The 15807-nt window shown below is 43.4% G+C and overlaps 1 long non-coding RNA gene across 2 annotated transcripts in view; it reads right to left on the reverse strand.

Annotated features, from left to right (window-relative positions):
- Positions 1–1792: 1792 nt before the first annotated feature.
- LOC102156514 overlaps positions 1793–15807 on the reverse strand; it is a 59668-nt gene continuing 45653 nt past the window's right edge. For both annotated transcript variants that reach the window (XR_005372702.1, XR_005372703.1), the window contains one exon: positions 1793–3575. This is a non-coding gene — a long non-coding RNA (uncharacterized LOC102156514). The remainder of the gene's footprint in view (positions 3576–15807) is intronic.

A 15807-nucleotide genomic window follows, 5' to 3' on the forward strand; every position in this document is an offset into this window, starting at 1 on the left:
CTCAGGCCACATGTACTACCCAGCCACAGTGTCCTCATCTAGAATGGAAAGTCAGTGAGGACCAGGACTTTGCCTTATTCACAGTGATATTCCTGCAAACTCATAGGGCACCTGGCAATACCTAGTTGCCGAATGAGTGAAGAAACCTATGAAGTGGGAATAATGTGAGCACTACTCTGTAGGCAATTAAACATCACAATAACAACATGCTCACTAGAACCAGGCTCCTTTCATCTGAATCCAGACTCAGCCACTTCCCCAATGTAACAGGTCAGTGAAGGTTACTGAATCTCTCTACACCTCTCTGTGCCTCAGTTTCCTTATCTGTAAAATGTAGTAAAAGATAATAACTACATCTACCTCAACTGGTTGTGGTGCAGCTTAAAACAAGTTAATACACATGAAATGTATAAAATAGTGCCTGCTTATGTATTTGTTAGTTATTATCATTGTTACAAGGCTTAATGGATAAAATGTTTGGCATTTTGTGTTTTTATTCTATACCCTCCTGGATGATTCACCTCTCTGATGACAAAATATAATCAGATGTTGCTATTAATATGAAATATTTTAATATGAAAACATTTTAAAGCAGATAGCTCATTATCTGCCACATTGCAAGATCTCCCTACATATTAGGTGTTATGGTTGTTGCTCTTTGCTTTTGTTGTAAGAAAATCATTTTGACCCTACTGGATCTGTAGGCCGATAATAAGGCCAGAGGTTCATCCTCAGGATCAGCTTGGAATGGGAGCAGGCAGTGGCACGCATTAACGGAGGAAAGATCCCCAGGAAAACTGCTGTTGCCATTGAATAGGATGGAGTAGTGGAAACTGAGCTGGTTGTAATGTGTCGCCGCAGGCTAGAGAAACAGCCTGAACAAGAGCAGAACAGGAGAAAAACAGTGATGTGAAGAAGTACAGACACTGAGTAGAACTTGTTGTAATTCACCAGACCAATTTCTTCTTCTGTCCAGTTTGTTACTTCCATTACTAGTCAGAGAGGCTGGTTCAATTCCTCAAGAAGTATTTACGAAATTTGTACTATTTTTTTTTTTCCAGCATTGTGATCAGGGTTGTGAGAAATAGAAAAAATAGAAAAGCAGTTATAAGGCAGCCTTGGCTCTTGGGCTTACAATCTCCTGCAGAGACAATACAGTAGACAAAAAAACTAAGATCATTGGGATCCCTGGGTAGCTCAGCAGTTGAGCGTTTGCCTTTGACTCAGGTCCTGATCCCAGGGTTCCAGGATCGAGTCCCGCATCAGACTCCCCATCGGGAGCCTGCTTCTCCCTCTACCTGTCTCTGCCTCTCTCTCTGTCTCTCATGAATAAGTAAATAAAATCTTAAAAACAAAATAAAACAACAACTAAGATCATCTATGAGTACATCCCTAAATGGACAAAACAGGTAACTGCTATAATACCTTAAGACAAGGGAGACGTTGATTTATTTTTGTTCATCCTTGCAAACGCTCATTTGCTGACTCGTTTAATAGACATTTACTAAGCAGCCACTGGGCTGAAGGTCATAAAGGATAGGAAGCTACTACATGCCTGCTTTCAAGGAACCTGTACTTTAAAACTGGTAGTGATCTGTTTGAGAGCAGTTCCAATACCACGCAGAACACCGTCATGTTTTAGAGGCTTGCTCAGTGTTAGCATTATCAGATGTGTCTGAGTAGTCCTGTGTGGCTTTCTGAGGATGGTGGAATTTGATTTGATTTGAAGGCTCTGTATAATGCACACATATGGGGGTAGGGGATGGGATGCCAAGAAGGAAACTCGAAGAAGTGGAGATGAACATGGTTTATATTTTGTTGATTCATCGATTCATTGAACAGACTTTATTTTCGGAAATATCCATTATGTGCCTTAAAGAGGAAAAAGAAATTGTTCCTTCCCTCTCAATGTGTAGTCTAATGGGGGAGGCAGACAGCATTTTTTAAAAAGTATATGACTGTATGAGAAGTGTAACAATAGAGGTATGAATAAAGTAGCAGGCAGAAGGCTGTGATGAGGTGAGGTCTCAGTGGGTGACAAGGGAGCCAGGACACTACAGGCACAAGGGACAGGAAATGGAAAGCCTCCTTAGGAAGCACATTGCAGGGCAACCCGGGTGGCTCAGTGGTTTAGTGCCACCGTCAGCCCAGGGCATGATCCTGGAGACCCAGGATTGAGTCCCCATGTCAGTCTCCCTGCATGGAGCCTGCTTCTCCCTCTGCCTGTGTCTCTCCCTCCCTCTCTCTCTCTACCTCTTTCTCTCTCTGTGTGTGTGTGTCTTATGAATAAATAAATAAAATCTTAAAAAAAAAAAAAAAAAGGAAGCACATTGCAGAAGCCAGTGTATAAGGGTAGATGAAGAGTCATGGGAAATCAGGTAGATTGGTAGAGATCATATCATAAGGGCACTTAGAGGACGTGCTATGGAATTTAGGTTTTATTCAGAGGACAGGGCAATTAGTAAAAGTTTTCAGGGGAAATCACCTACCACATTTACATTTTGGAGAGATAATGATAACAGTGTCTTGTACTATTTGGGTGGGGCCAACTGGGGTTTATAAACCTCAGCCTCACAATAACCTTTATCATCTCCAGAGAGATATACAAAGTTGGTCAAGTTCACCCAAGGAGTAAGGAACAGAGGAGGCTTTTCTGTCTTACCCCAATATGCTGCTACCTCTCTGGCTGCAGTGTGGACAGGATGGGAAGGGAAGAGGCAGAGCTGTGGTCAGAATAAAAGATAGTAAGACCAGAGCGAAAGCAGCAGGGTAGACATGCAGAGAAAGAGACAGAGTTCAAAATTATTTAAGAAGTAGGCTTTCCTGGGCACTGAGTGATTAGACTAGACATGGGAAGAAAAGTGGGGAGAGGCTAGGATGACACCCCAGGCTTCTACTACTACAACTGTGTTTCTTGTGGGGTCATCCATGGGGGAGGAGCTATAGGAAGTAAGGGAGGTGGGTATGGAGGTAATGGGTGAGGCAGTTGTGGGACACCCAGTGACGGCCCCAGTGAGTGAGGGATAGACCCAGCAGGAGTCAGGAGCCAGGCAGGGCTGGAGGAAGAGACAAGCAATCTGTCAGACCAGCCAAACGGGCAGGGCCGATTAGACTGTAGAGAGCCCCGATGACAGAATAACATATGGATTCGAGTTTGAAGGCAATAAGGAGTCACTGAGTCCCTTTGATGAGGGAAGCAACATGGTCAGTAACAGCTTTTTAAATGTCAAGCCTCGAACGAAAATATCCAAGAACTAAAATGGAACTTATTTCTATCCTCCATTCTACTCTGTGGTGAAGGTAACACATCAGGAAGGAACGGTCAGCACCTCCACACTCAGGGTAGTGCATGGGGCTTAGCAAGCACAGGAGAAGGAGCTGGCACTTGGCTGGTGTCCCCCTCCACGTGGTGCCCTTGAGACATTATCCATCATCGTTCCTGAGGTCTGCAGGCCTGCTCTGTGAGGCTCCCAGCCATGTGCACCTCATAAGGACGGTGAGGGCTCTCCTGGTGAAAGGCCAGAGGAGTCCCAGGTCCTCTCTTTGTTTTTCTTATTCCTGGTACCACCTGGTCACTGAAAGGTAAGAGATGAAAGAAAATGTTGGGCAACGAAATGGAGTAGCGAGTATTGATATCTTGAGATACTATCCTGCCACATAATAAAAATAATATTTTGGGAAAACCAGTTCACAACATTGGACAGGGTATAGTGGAGTGAGGAGAGCCTAGAGGAAACAGGGAGACCGCTTGAGAGGCCACCAAGGCCATGTGGTATTGTATGGACCATATGCAGTTACTCTGGAACAAGATAGGTGAACCATGTGGGTCCACTTATATGCACTGAGGACAGTACAGAGAACTATAAATGGATTTTCTCTTCCTTATGGTGTTTTAAATAACATTGTCTTTTCTCTGGCTTGCTTAACATAAGGGAACTGTGTATAATACATATAACATCCAAAATATGTATTAATCAACTGTCTATGATATCAGCAAGGCTTCTGGCCAACAGTTGGCTTTTTGGGGGAATCAAAAGTTATACTTGGATTTTTGACTATGCAGAGGCTTGGCACCCCTAACCCCCACGTTGTTCCAGGCTCAACTGTAATTTATAATGGACTTTCCCCTCCATTTGATCCTCACAGGGACTCTGTCAGTTGGTCTTATGATCTGTATTTTACAGATAAAACAACAAAGAGAAGTTAAACAGATTAGACAAAACCTCTTGTTAGCTTAAAACCTTGGTCTTGTGTTGAAAACCTTTGAGAGAAAGAACATCCCTTGTGCATTCCCCACCCATGCATATCCCACATCAACTCGCCTCTCTGGGACCATGATGTCTAAACATCAGAGCCTAAAGGCGCATGTGGAGGCTCTATCTTGAGAGAAGATCCCACTGGGAAACAAGGCTGCAAGCCTTAAAGCATTCCTCGGGGCTTTGGAAGGGACTTCCCACAGAGAGCTGCTTCCAGCCTCACACACAGCCTTCTGCGGGGCCCCTATGTAAATTCTCTGTAAGATTCAGTGTACTCTGGGCTCTGACAACCATCCTCTGATCCGTACTGGATGAATCTCGGGTACACACGGTCAGAATCGAAGCAGCAGGTGTGGCTGCCCTGGCGCTTTGAATACGAACTTGTTCAAATCACGGAGCCTCAATAGGAATAGTTTTTCAAAGGAGTGGTTTATAATTTCTCATCTGCAGCAGGAGTGAGGGGGTGGATTGGGAGGAGGAAGGAGGAAGTGCTGTTGGGGGAGGCAGGCAAAGAGACACCTTCCGGGATCAGAACATCAAAGATCAAAGGAGGCGGGGGGATCCTCACTTCTGGAGATGAGAGGCCTGGGAGAGAATGCCTGAGTAGGTAAAGGAGAGAAATGAGATGTGGCAGGTGGAGCCCTCTAGAGAGAACCAGAAGAGGTTTCTATTTCCCCACAGGAGTCTGGTATTTGGGGCTCCCTGGCCCTGCCCTCAACCTTTGCAGCCACCTCCACTTCTTCCAAGCTACCTACCGCTCCTAATCCCCACCTTTCTGGGCCTTCCTCCCCCACAGCACCCTCTCTTCCTTTCCTTCTATGGTTTATGCATTCCTACCCCATATGTGCACTCACCTGGGTTACCCTTCCTGGATGACCCCCTACCTTCACTCTCTGTCATTGATCAGAATCAAATTTAAATGCAGAATGCCTTGTAAGTTGGACTTGAATCCAGCCCTGATTCCCCATTACCTACACCATGCTTCTCAGACTCCAGCTCGCATCAGAATCGCCTGGGGTGCAGGGGGAAGCTTTTTAAAACAGAGTGATGGGACCTCCAGTTCCAGATTCAGCAGGTCTAGGATGGGGCCTGAGAATTTACATTGCCAACAAATTCCCAAGTGATGCTGATGCTGTGGTTGAGGACCATTAACCTGTATCATTCATGTGGCCTTAATCATGCACTGCCCTGTATTGATACCTTAATTGAGTGTGTATATCATGCCCCCCAGATGAAACTGAACCATTCAAAGGTAGTGGTAAGTACTTGACTGTGTATCCTACTCCTCACCTTACCCGCCTCGTTGCAGTACCTAGCTGGAGTTTTCTGAGCAGGTACTCAGACCCAATGTAATTTATTAATTGGTATGAAGGGTTAGTCTTGATTTTTAGATAAAATTATGAAATAGTTTGTCCACAGGAGCCTCCCATGTTCCCCTCCTTTCCTTGACCAATTTGTTTCACTCACCCTTCCTCCTCCAGGTTGAACCAGAGCCCCCAAACCATATGACTATCTTACAAACCCCAAAGTTCTATCACCCGTCCCTTGGAGCCTATCAGCAATTTTTTAAAATATTTTATTTATTTATTCATCAGAGAGAGAGAGAGAGAGGTAGAGACACAGGCAGAGGGAGAAGAAGGCTCCCCATAGGGAGCCCGATGTGGGACTCAATCCTGGGATCCCAGGATCACGCCCTGAGCTGAAGGCAGACACTCAACCACTGAGTCACCCAGGCATTCCGGAAATAATAGTTCTTATGCCATGGGGTTCTTGGGAAGTTTTTAAAAAATTTATTTGAGGGCAGCCCGGGTGGCTCAGCGGTTTAGTGCTGCCTTCAGCCCAGGGCCTGATCCTGGAGACCCGGAATTGAGTCCCATGTCAGGCTCCCTGCATGGAGCCTGCTTCTCCCTCTGCCTGTGTCTCTGCCGCTCGCTCTCTCTCTCTGTGTCTCTCATTAATAAATAAATAAAATCTTTTAAAAATACAAAATAAAAAATTTATTTGAGGGACGCCTGAGTGTCTCTCATGAATAAATAAAAGAAATCTTAAAAAAAAATTATTTGAGAGAGAGAGGGCACATGAAAGTGGTGGGAGGGGCAAAGGGAGAGAGAATCCTCAAGCAGACTCCCTGTGGAGCATGGAAACTGATGTAGGGCTTGATCCCATGACCCTGAGATCAGGCCCTGAGCCAAAATCAAGAGTTAGATGCTTAACCAGATAAGCCACCCAAGCACTCCAGGAAATGTTTTTGAGATTTTATCTATCTATTATCTATCTATCTATCTATCTATCTATCTATCTATCTATCTATCTATCTATCATCTAAGAGAGAATGCATGCACAAGTGTGTGCATGTCTGTGAGCAGGGGAAGGGGCAAAGGGGGAGGCAGGTGGAGAGAGAATCTCCAGCAGACTCCATGCTGAGCAGGGAGCCCCACACAGGGCTCAGTCCCACGACCCTGAGATCATGACCTGAACCAACACCAAAAGTCAGATGCTCAACTGACAGAGCCATCCAGGTGCCCCAGGAATTAAGTAAGATGATATATACCTAAAGCACTGAGCACTATGCTTGGCACATAGTAAGCAGTCAATATAAGGTGGTTCTTTTGATGTTACTATTGTTACTGTTCTGTAAATAAAGTTTGCCATAATTCACATCTCAGAAGTGACCAATACTGATAGCTCTTTACATATTTTTTCGGGTTTCGTTTCTATATCTCTATCTCTATGTCTTTGCCTCTCCCTATATATGATATGGTGCCCAAAATATGTATACTATTTCACATATTTGTTCACATAACAAATATTCTAGATGATTCTCAAAACAGTCCTACAAAGTACATATTAATAATACAATTATAAAATGGGTATTTGATATACCCTCTCTGAAAGTGACATCTTCACATCCCAAATGTTCAAAGGAAATCTCTGGAGGCTGGAATATAGGATATAGGTCAGCAACCTTTTTCTGCAAAGGGCCAGATAGAAATAGTCTAGACTTTGCAGATCATAAGGTTTCTGTTGCAACCACCTAATTCCATGGTTATAGTATGAAAGCAACTATAGATCATATGTGAAAGAAAAAGGGTGACTGTGTTCCTATACAACTTTATTTGTGGAGATCAAAATTTGAATTTCATATAATTTTCATATGCCATGAAATATTCTTCTTCTTTTGATTTTTTCCAACCATTATTTTATTTTATTTTATTTTATTTTATTTTATTTTATTTTATTTTATTTTATTTTATTTATTTTATGTTAAAGATTTACTTATTTATTTTAGAGAGAGAGAGAGAACATAAGCCAGGAGTGGGGTCAGGCAGAGGGAGAAGAGAGAATCTCAAGCAGACTCTGTGCTGAGTAGGGAGCCTGATGTGGGACTTGATCTCAAGACCCTGAGATCATGACCTGAGTGAAACCAAAAGTCAGATGCTTAACTGACTGAGCCACCCAGGTGCCTCCAACCATTATTTTAAAATGTAAAAACCATTCTTAGATTGTAGACTGTACCACACAAAAATGAGGCAGGTTGAATATGGCCCGTGGGTCATAGGCAGCACACTAGCTTGCCATTCTGGAGTGTAGTGAAAAATCAGAGAATGTAGCGTGGAAGTAATACCTTCACATGCCCTTCCTACCTTCTCAGTAGGAAGTATCTTTTTTTCTGACCAAAATGCATTATCCTACCAAATCTGTTAAATCCTACTCAAGGTTTAGATCACACACTACATCTTCTGTGAAACCTTCCCAAAATTCCTCTGAAGAAAGAAATGCTTGTTTCCTCCCCAGATTCTCTTAACACTTCTTTTATAGTACTACATATATACTTTTCACCTACCAGAATCCCTACTAGGCCTCAAACTCCTTGTGAGTTCGATTTATTTGATGTGCATCCAGAACAAGTACACTGCTTGGCATCTAAGAAGGGTTGAACTGAGTTCCTGAGCTTCAGTCTCTCTTTTGGGGGCAAGAAAGAGAAACCCATTAGCACTAGTCTAGAGGGGAGACATGCAGGGGGTTACTTAGAATCAGGAACTTTTTAAGGAACAAAATTCAGGAAGCCTCCACCAGAGCTAGAACCGTGGTTTAGAAGGCAGACAGCCAAAGACTCTCTCTCTCTCTCTCTCTCTCAGGCCATGTGGACTCTCCTCTCTATCTCTCCAAGTAGGTTGATTTCATTATTATTATTATTTTTTTTTTTAACTCAGGATTTCTCTCAGTTCAAGAGCTAAGAGAGATCAACTAGCTTCTGTTAAGTCCTAATTAAATTTCTCAGATAGAGAATGTTACTGGCCAGGGGAACTGGTTGCATAGTATAAACACAAGTGCTAGAGCTTCTCTGAGCAGGTAGCCTGGGGATTATTCTCCATGAATGGAGGGAATGTGTTGGGCAGGTACCTCAAAATGCATGTAGTACCTGGGTGCCTGGCTGGCTTAGTCAGTAGAGCATGTGACTCTTTTTTTTTTTTTTTTAAGATTTCATATATTTATTCATGAGAGACACAGAGAGAGGGAGGAGAGAGGCCGAGGGAGAAGCAGGCTCCATGCCGGGAGCCTGACATGGGACTCGATCCCGTGACTCCAGGATCAGGCCCTGGGCTGAAGGCAGCTCTAAACTGCTGAGCCACCAGGGCTGCCTAGAGCATGTGACTCTTGATCTTCAGGGTCATGAGTTCAAGCCCCATGTTGGGCCTACTTAAAAAAAAAAATGCCTATGATCCCTGCTGGCTTTCTTTATCCCAGGATGGCTGGCATTGTGGTTACTGGTAAGCATCTCTCTCTTTTCCTCTATCCAGACAGCACTCTCCTTTAGAACACAGACAGTTGTACTCTGTTTTGGTGGCACCAGTCCAAGCACAGTGTTTTGCACACAACAGGTAATAGCAAATGCTTATTGAATTGAACTGAAAATACCACCTTCTATTTGGTCTTTATTGCATCTTTCAACTTTATGAAAGGTACACATTCCATTGCTAGGCATAGGACGTGGCATAAAAGATAAATTTCCTTTTCCTGGCTTCAGTATTTTTTTTATTGAATTGTCTTTAGCTCAGGTAATTGCATTATTTCCATTCCAGGTTTTCAGAGGTCAAACAACCTCAGGTCCAGATGTACTATGAATGCAACTATAATAGTTTCAGAGCAATTATCTCCTTCCAGCTCTGCAGGGCGGAACAACTCAAACTCAGAAGCCAGGCTAGTAAGAAATCCTTTTATATGTACCCCTCTCAGAGTCAGCCCAAAGTGAACTCACAGCCACTTAGAGCAGAGAATTACGTAGATGTGGCCGGTGGCCCAGGTAGCTGCTGCCCGTGCTGGCTTCTAAGTCGGCCTGGGAGCAGCAGAGTGTTTCAGATCATACCTGAATCCCTCTGCCATGAACCAAGGCCAGGGAAACCCAGTTTCCGAGGTCGATCGGGGAGGCAGCCCTTTCCTAGCTGTCTCCAGAACTGCTGGAGAGTTTCTCTCCAGCGTTATTACAGCTCCTCTGATCTGCTCCCTTGGGGGAGAAGTTGGCTCATTGTTTACCAAAACCCGTTGCTCCCACCGGTAGCTCTGCTGCCTCTTTCAGTTCTCATGAGCTGCAAGCTTCATACAGAAGCAGCTCTCAGGGAAGGCGCATTACAGATTAAGCCCTCGACTTTATGTGCCTTCCTCGCCTGGGCTAACATCAATTCCTCAATCGTTTCTCAGGGCTTTCTAAGCTCCCTTCCACATCCTGCTTAGAGGAGATGGAGATGGGACAAAGTGGCCTTTCTGTCCCACTGATATGCCAGTTGTACTATTATACATATACTTTGTTCCCAAAAGACCCTCTACAACCTGCACAGTTGGGGTGCTTAATAATGCAGATCCAGGCCCATCTTTCCCCCACACGACTGTATTTGGGGGCACATACGTAGGTGCCGTGTCTCCTCGTGACATGCACACGATTTCAAGTTATCATCAGTTAACACACTTACGTGACAATTATAAATATGAATCAAATACATATGAACTTGAGCAAATCTCTATCCTTCACCGCTTAATTAGGATCTACTAAAAGCATTCATAGGTCTTTTGCAACAACCAAAGAGCTTTTTCAGAAAGTTGCCTGGAAAAAAATAAGATGAAAGAACTGCTTAAAAAATGGTGTGTTAAAAAAAAAAAATGGTGTTTTAGGATCATGGGGCATTGAATCTGGTGGCTGCTTCCAGAATGGTTATCCTCTCAACCACCCTACATGGAGCCCATTCTTCTGATTTATTGTAGTTTAGTTAGAAGGAAGAAGCTATATTCATTCATTCCATAGGAGAGAGGATTTCTGTTCCTCACTACATGATGATCTGTTTCCACCTGCCATCTCTCCCTGGAGCTCAGTAATGTGAATCTCTTGTTAATATATATTTTCAAACTTAAGTTGTGCTTTCTGATATATTTTGCCTATAAAATTGGAAGTTCTTCACTTTCTGCACCTCTCTTAAAGTTTGTAGGGAAGCATATTACAGTCTGTGGATTACCTATATGCTTTGTTCTTTCTCCTATACTGTACCTGTTGGACACTTAATGCTCTTCTTTGACCTGAAGCTCAGCTGAGAAGAGAAGATGAAATTTAGACGAATAATTTTTAACTTCTAAAACACAAGTCTAGCGGTATCTGGGTGGTTTAGTCGGTTAAGCATCTGCCTTCGGCTCAGGTCATGATCCCAGGGGCTCCCCACTCAACAGGGAGTCTGTTTCTCCCTCTGCTCCTCCCTTGTTCATGCATGCTCTCTCTCTCTCTTTCTCTCTCTCTCTCTCTCTCAAATAAATAAGTAAAATCTTAAAAAAAAATACAAACACGAGTCTGCCATAATGCTTTTCTGTGATGCTTGTACTCTACTCTGGATTACTTTGAGGGATCTTTTCAAGTAGTATTTTAAAATAATAACATCATTTCTCTAAGATGTTCTGTATAGAAGATATTTTCCTTGAGTGCTTATGTTTACAGACTAACAGTTCACGTGGGAAGCTAATAAAGGTAAAGCAAATGATGATGCAATTAGTATGTCCTTTCAATTACCTGTGGTTCAGAAAAATCAATGGCAAGATAGACAAATAAAGAAGCAGTAAAGAGCAGGAGTTGTGGGCCAAACAGAACCACACTTGGGCACTTTATATTTATGAGCTGTGTGACCACGGGCAAAGCACTTAATCTCACCTAGTCTGTGAAATGAGAACAAACATAACATCTAACATTTGTTGGTTGCTTTTCATGTGCTGGGCACGGTGCTAATTATGTCACATGCATTCATTATCTCATTTCATCCTCGAAATAATCCCATGAGGAAGGTACTATTAATATCCTCATTTTGCAAATGAAGAAACTGAGACTCAGAAAGGTGAAGTAATTTGTCCAAAATCATAGAGTGATTGTAACTCACTGTAACTCACACCATGCCTATCTGGCTCTAGAGATCAAGTACGTAAGTACTGTGTTGCTGTGGTGGGAACTCTTCTTCTAGGGTAAGTTGTGACAATTAAATGAGATACTGCACATAAAGAGCATGCCTGACACAGAGTAGTGCTCTTATTGTTACAGATTTTTTACCTATTACTGGCTAAAATTTGTAGAGTGCTTTACTCTTAATAAAGCCTATTGACACAGTAACTCATTACTTCATGATACCTTGCGAAGTATAAACCATGTGGCTCAGAAAGGTTAAAAGCCTTGGCCAAGGTCATTTAGTTTATAAATACATCACACTGGGACTCATATCTTTTAATTCCAGAATCCAGCAACTTCACTCTGCCTTTTAATCATGGCGGGGTGGGGAGGTGGCAGGGGGCGGGGAGGTAGCTATATTTTTACGTGGTGTAATTTATTTAATTTATTATTGGGAGAAGTGGCTATTTTTAGATCATGTGTTATTTAAAAACCATGTTTTAAATGGAACTTAAGCCCCATAGTGACCCCATAGAAACCTATTGTGAGCATGTGCCAGATGCAGGCAAAGGGAAATGTGGAGGAAGATGAAGCCAGGATCCTTCTTCCTTTATTTTTTTTATTTTTATTATATTTTAAGATTTTATGTTTAAGTAATTGCCACACCCAATGTGGGACTCTGACTTAGAACCTTGAGATCAAGAGTTGCATGCTCTACTGACCAAACCAGCCAGGCGTCCTCATCCTTCATCCTTTAATTCCAGACTTGCCCCCATACAATATTTTTTTAAAGATTTTAAAAATTTATTTATTCATGAGAGACACAGAAAGAGAGGCAGAGACACAGGCAGAGGAAGAAGCAGGTTCCTTGAGGGGAGCCCAATGCAGGACTCGATCCCAGGATCCAGGGATCACACGACCTGAGCTGAAGGCAGATGCTCAACTGCTGAGCCACCCAGGTGTTCCGCCCCAGTACAGTTTTGAAGCTATTTCCCTTTATTATGTCCCTACCTTTTCATAGTTTATGCCATCTCCATAGTTTATGCCATAAGGGGTGCTCCCTTATCTTCTCTTCAGTCCCCATATCAGGCCTGCCTTACATCAAGACTCCTCTCAATTCTAAAACTATCTACTGGCTTCCCCTTTTCACTTCACTCTGTAACCTAAATGATTTTTTTTTTATATGAATTAGGTATTCAGAGGAAAGTAGCTTGATGAAATAATTCACACTAATGTATGAGTGGCTGATTTTCCTTATCCCCTCTAGAGGCGTTTGCTTTTTTAAAAGATTGTTAATATTGCAAGTGTATTTGTCATTGTTGGGAATTCCAGCAGCGAAACAAAATAAAGTGAAAAATAGCTATGACGTGAAAGGTATTTTTGAAGAGATGTGCTATAATTTGAGTAGACCACCCAGGGAGGGTCTTTCTTGCTCTATCCCTTTACGCCATGACCCTCTCCAGCACACATACACACGCACACATCCAAACACACATCTCATCAGCTACCTTGGCTTTTAATCTTTACTCCATCAACTGGACACTTACCAGAATGATAGCATTTTCGTTCTGGTGAGGGTGCTAGGTCTAATGGCATCAGCTCATTTTATAATTAAGGAAACAAAGCTCGGCCAGAAGAGCCTGGTTCACATCCCCATGAGTGGTAGACTGCCACCAGAATCCAGGTCTACCCAAGGATTCAGGGCATCTTCTTCCACTCCACACTTAGCATTCAGAAGTCTCATAAAGTACACCGAGAAACACTCCTGCAGTAACCTCGATCACTTATCTACTTGAATTTTCTTTTCTTCCCTCTTTGGACTTGGCAGGTAGAAGCCCTCAGTGCTGGAGGCGAGAGTCTGACTTGGTGTTCCTCCCAACATGTTCTGACCTGGAGGCTGGGGAAGCGCCTTCCTCTGCCAGGTGGGACTAAGGAGGAATTAGAGACTTGGGGCTATTTGGGGGCCTGGCACAGGCTTCTTCAGTAGCCCCTTGTGGAGATGCCATGTGAAGACACTAGGATTGTTATTGCCCCTCTCTTCTTTCTCTCACTGAACATTTAGATTTTCTCTCTCATGATTGGAAGGGCTCCCTGCTCCCTCCCACCACCACAGAGCTGCAGCAGATGGGTAGGTGGGGGGAGAGCCTGGTCTCTGGAGAGGCAGGCTGCCCGAGGCCCATCTCAGCCAGCGCTTCCTGCCTGAGTGAACTTGGCACTTTAACAGACCTCTGTGTCTCAGCTTCTTCATCCAGAAAATGGGAGCAGTAACAGTTTATACCTTATGGGGTTGTTTACTAGATGGAGGAGCTTAATAAATGTCACCAGCTGTTATCATCATCATTATCATCAACACCTTGTGGGTGTTTTTAGTCCGCTTTTATTTTTTTAATGAAGTGAAGCCTTCCTGGCCTCAGCTGCCTTTCTCCATTGCCCAGCAATCTCTAAATCGTGTGGTTACTAAAGGTTAAGTTGACCCTTCATGCAAGAAGGCCTCATTGTGTATGGTGAATCACCGTCACTTAGAAGTGGTCGGTGAGTCAGCAGTTATTAGGGGGAGGTCAGAAGGTTCCCTGGCTCAAAGTGAGAGGACCCAAACAGCAGCCCTGGGGTATAGAAGGAAAACATCCATTTGTATGGCGAGTGGGGTATTATGGAGAACCGAGCTATGCAGGTCAGAGGACATAAGGCGATGGGTAAATGCTGGGGCTTTGGAATCACACAGATCTGAGTCTGATTTCAGCTCTACCCTCACCTTGCTGTGTGACTTCAGGAAATTTATTTAACCTCTCTGTGCCTCACTTTTTATCATCTGTAAACGGAGATGGTCTTAATAGAAATGACTTCATGGTATAAATGCTTGGGAAAGCGCTAAAAATTAAGTAAATACTCAATCAAAAGTAGTTACTATTCTCACAATCAGCAAGAATTAGAGTCAGGATAGACAGTTTTAGGGATCAGCATAATGGATAAGCAAACCAAGGTGTAAAGGCAGCAGGAACAAAGATGTATCTTTGATGTGGCGACTGTTAGGTCCGACAAGACATTTAGCTAGTATTAAGGGTAAAAAGTCATAATTTATTCCCTGTTGCACCCCTATGAGGGAGTGTTGTGTGTTCACATAATTTGCATTTTGTAGAAGATTCTGAGAAATAGACTCTAAGCTACCTTTCTGCAAGAATACAGGTCTGGTTTAGCTCCAGTGAGGAGTTAAGCTTCCCTTCAGGTCCTGCAGGTGAAGGGGCAACTTCCTGGCCTGGGCAGGGGAGACCTTGTCAGGCTGTGACCCCACAACGTACTAAAAATATGAATGTCACATTATCATCCTGTCCTTCTTGATCTCAGTTGGCCCTCCTGATTTCATGCCATCTGCAAATTTGCACATCCTTTGTGTTCCTTTTTGCTCACATTTTATGCTTTCCTTTGCCATCTCATTCTCCCCCTGCATGTTTCAATCTCTGGGCTTCCATTTTTCTTCTTCTTTTAAAAATGTGGTGTTTTTTTTTTCTCTCTCTCTCTCTCTGTCTCTCTTCCCTCCTTTATACCCCCACCTTCCTCCTCTCTCCACACCAATCAAATTCCTGCTTGCTTCATGCCATATTCATTATCCTACCTCATTCCCCCTCATTCCTAGAAAACAGCTCGGTGGAGACTCATTCACCCTCCCCCTGCAACTCGCAGTGCCCACCCTCCATAAATTCCAGCCGCCTGGCAATCAGTAACTTCAGCATCACACTTCACAGCTCTCAGAGTTTACACTACTTGTTACTACTCTCCTTGCTACTGCTCTCTAGGGTTTCTGAAAAAAAAAAAAAAAATCCGCTTTAAAAATATCCTGGGTACAAGTTGAACCCACAGTTAAAGTTTACTCGCACATTCACACATTTCATGGATTTATTTTAACTAGTAGCTCAGGTCTCTGCTCAATTATGCAGTGAAGAAAGCCTGGAGCCTGGGGAAACCAGTTTTTCTCTACTCTGGAGAAGAAAGGCACCTAAAGATGCAACAGAAACCCCAGAGCTGGATTCACCTTCTCTCTTATCTCCCAGCTCCCCCCACCTCAAGCTGATGGGATCTTGCAGTTGCGTTTGGGGTCATTTATTCAGCTCTCCCTGGAGCTCAGGCTGCCTCCCCGGGTGCGTA

Source organism: Canis lupus, chromosome 17, assembly GCF_011100685.1.
Source record: "Canis lupus familiaris isolate Mischka breed German Shepherd chromosome 17, alternate assembly UU_Cfam_GSD_1.0, whole genome shotgun sequence".
Lineage (NCBI taxonomy): Eukaryota > Metazoa > Chordata > Mammalia > Carnivora > Canidae > Canis > Canis lupus.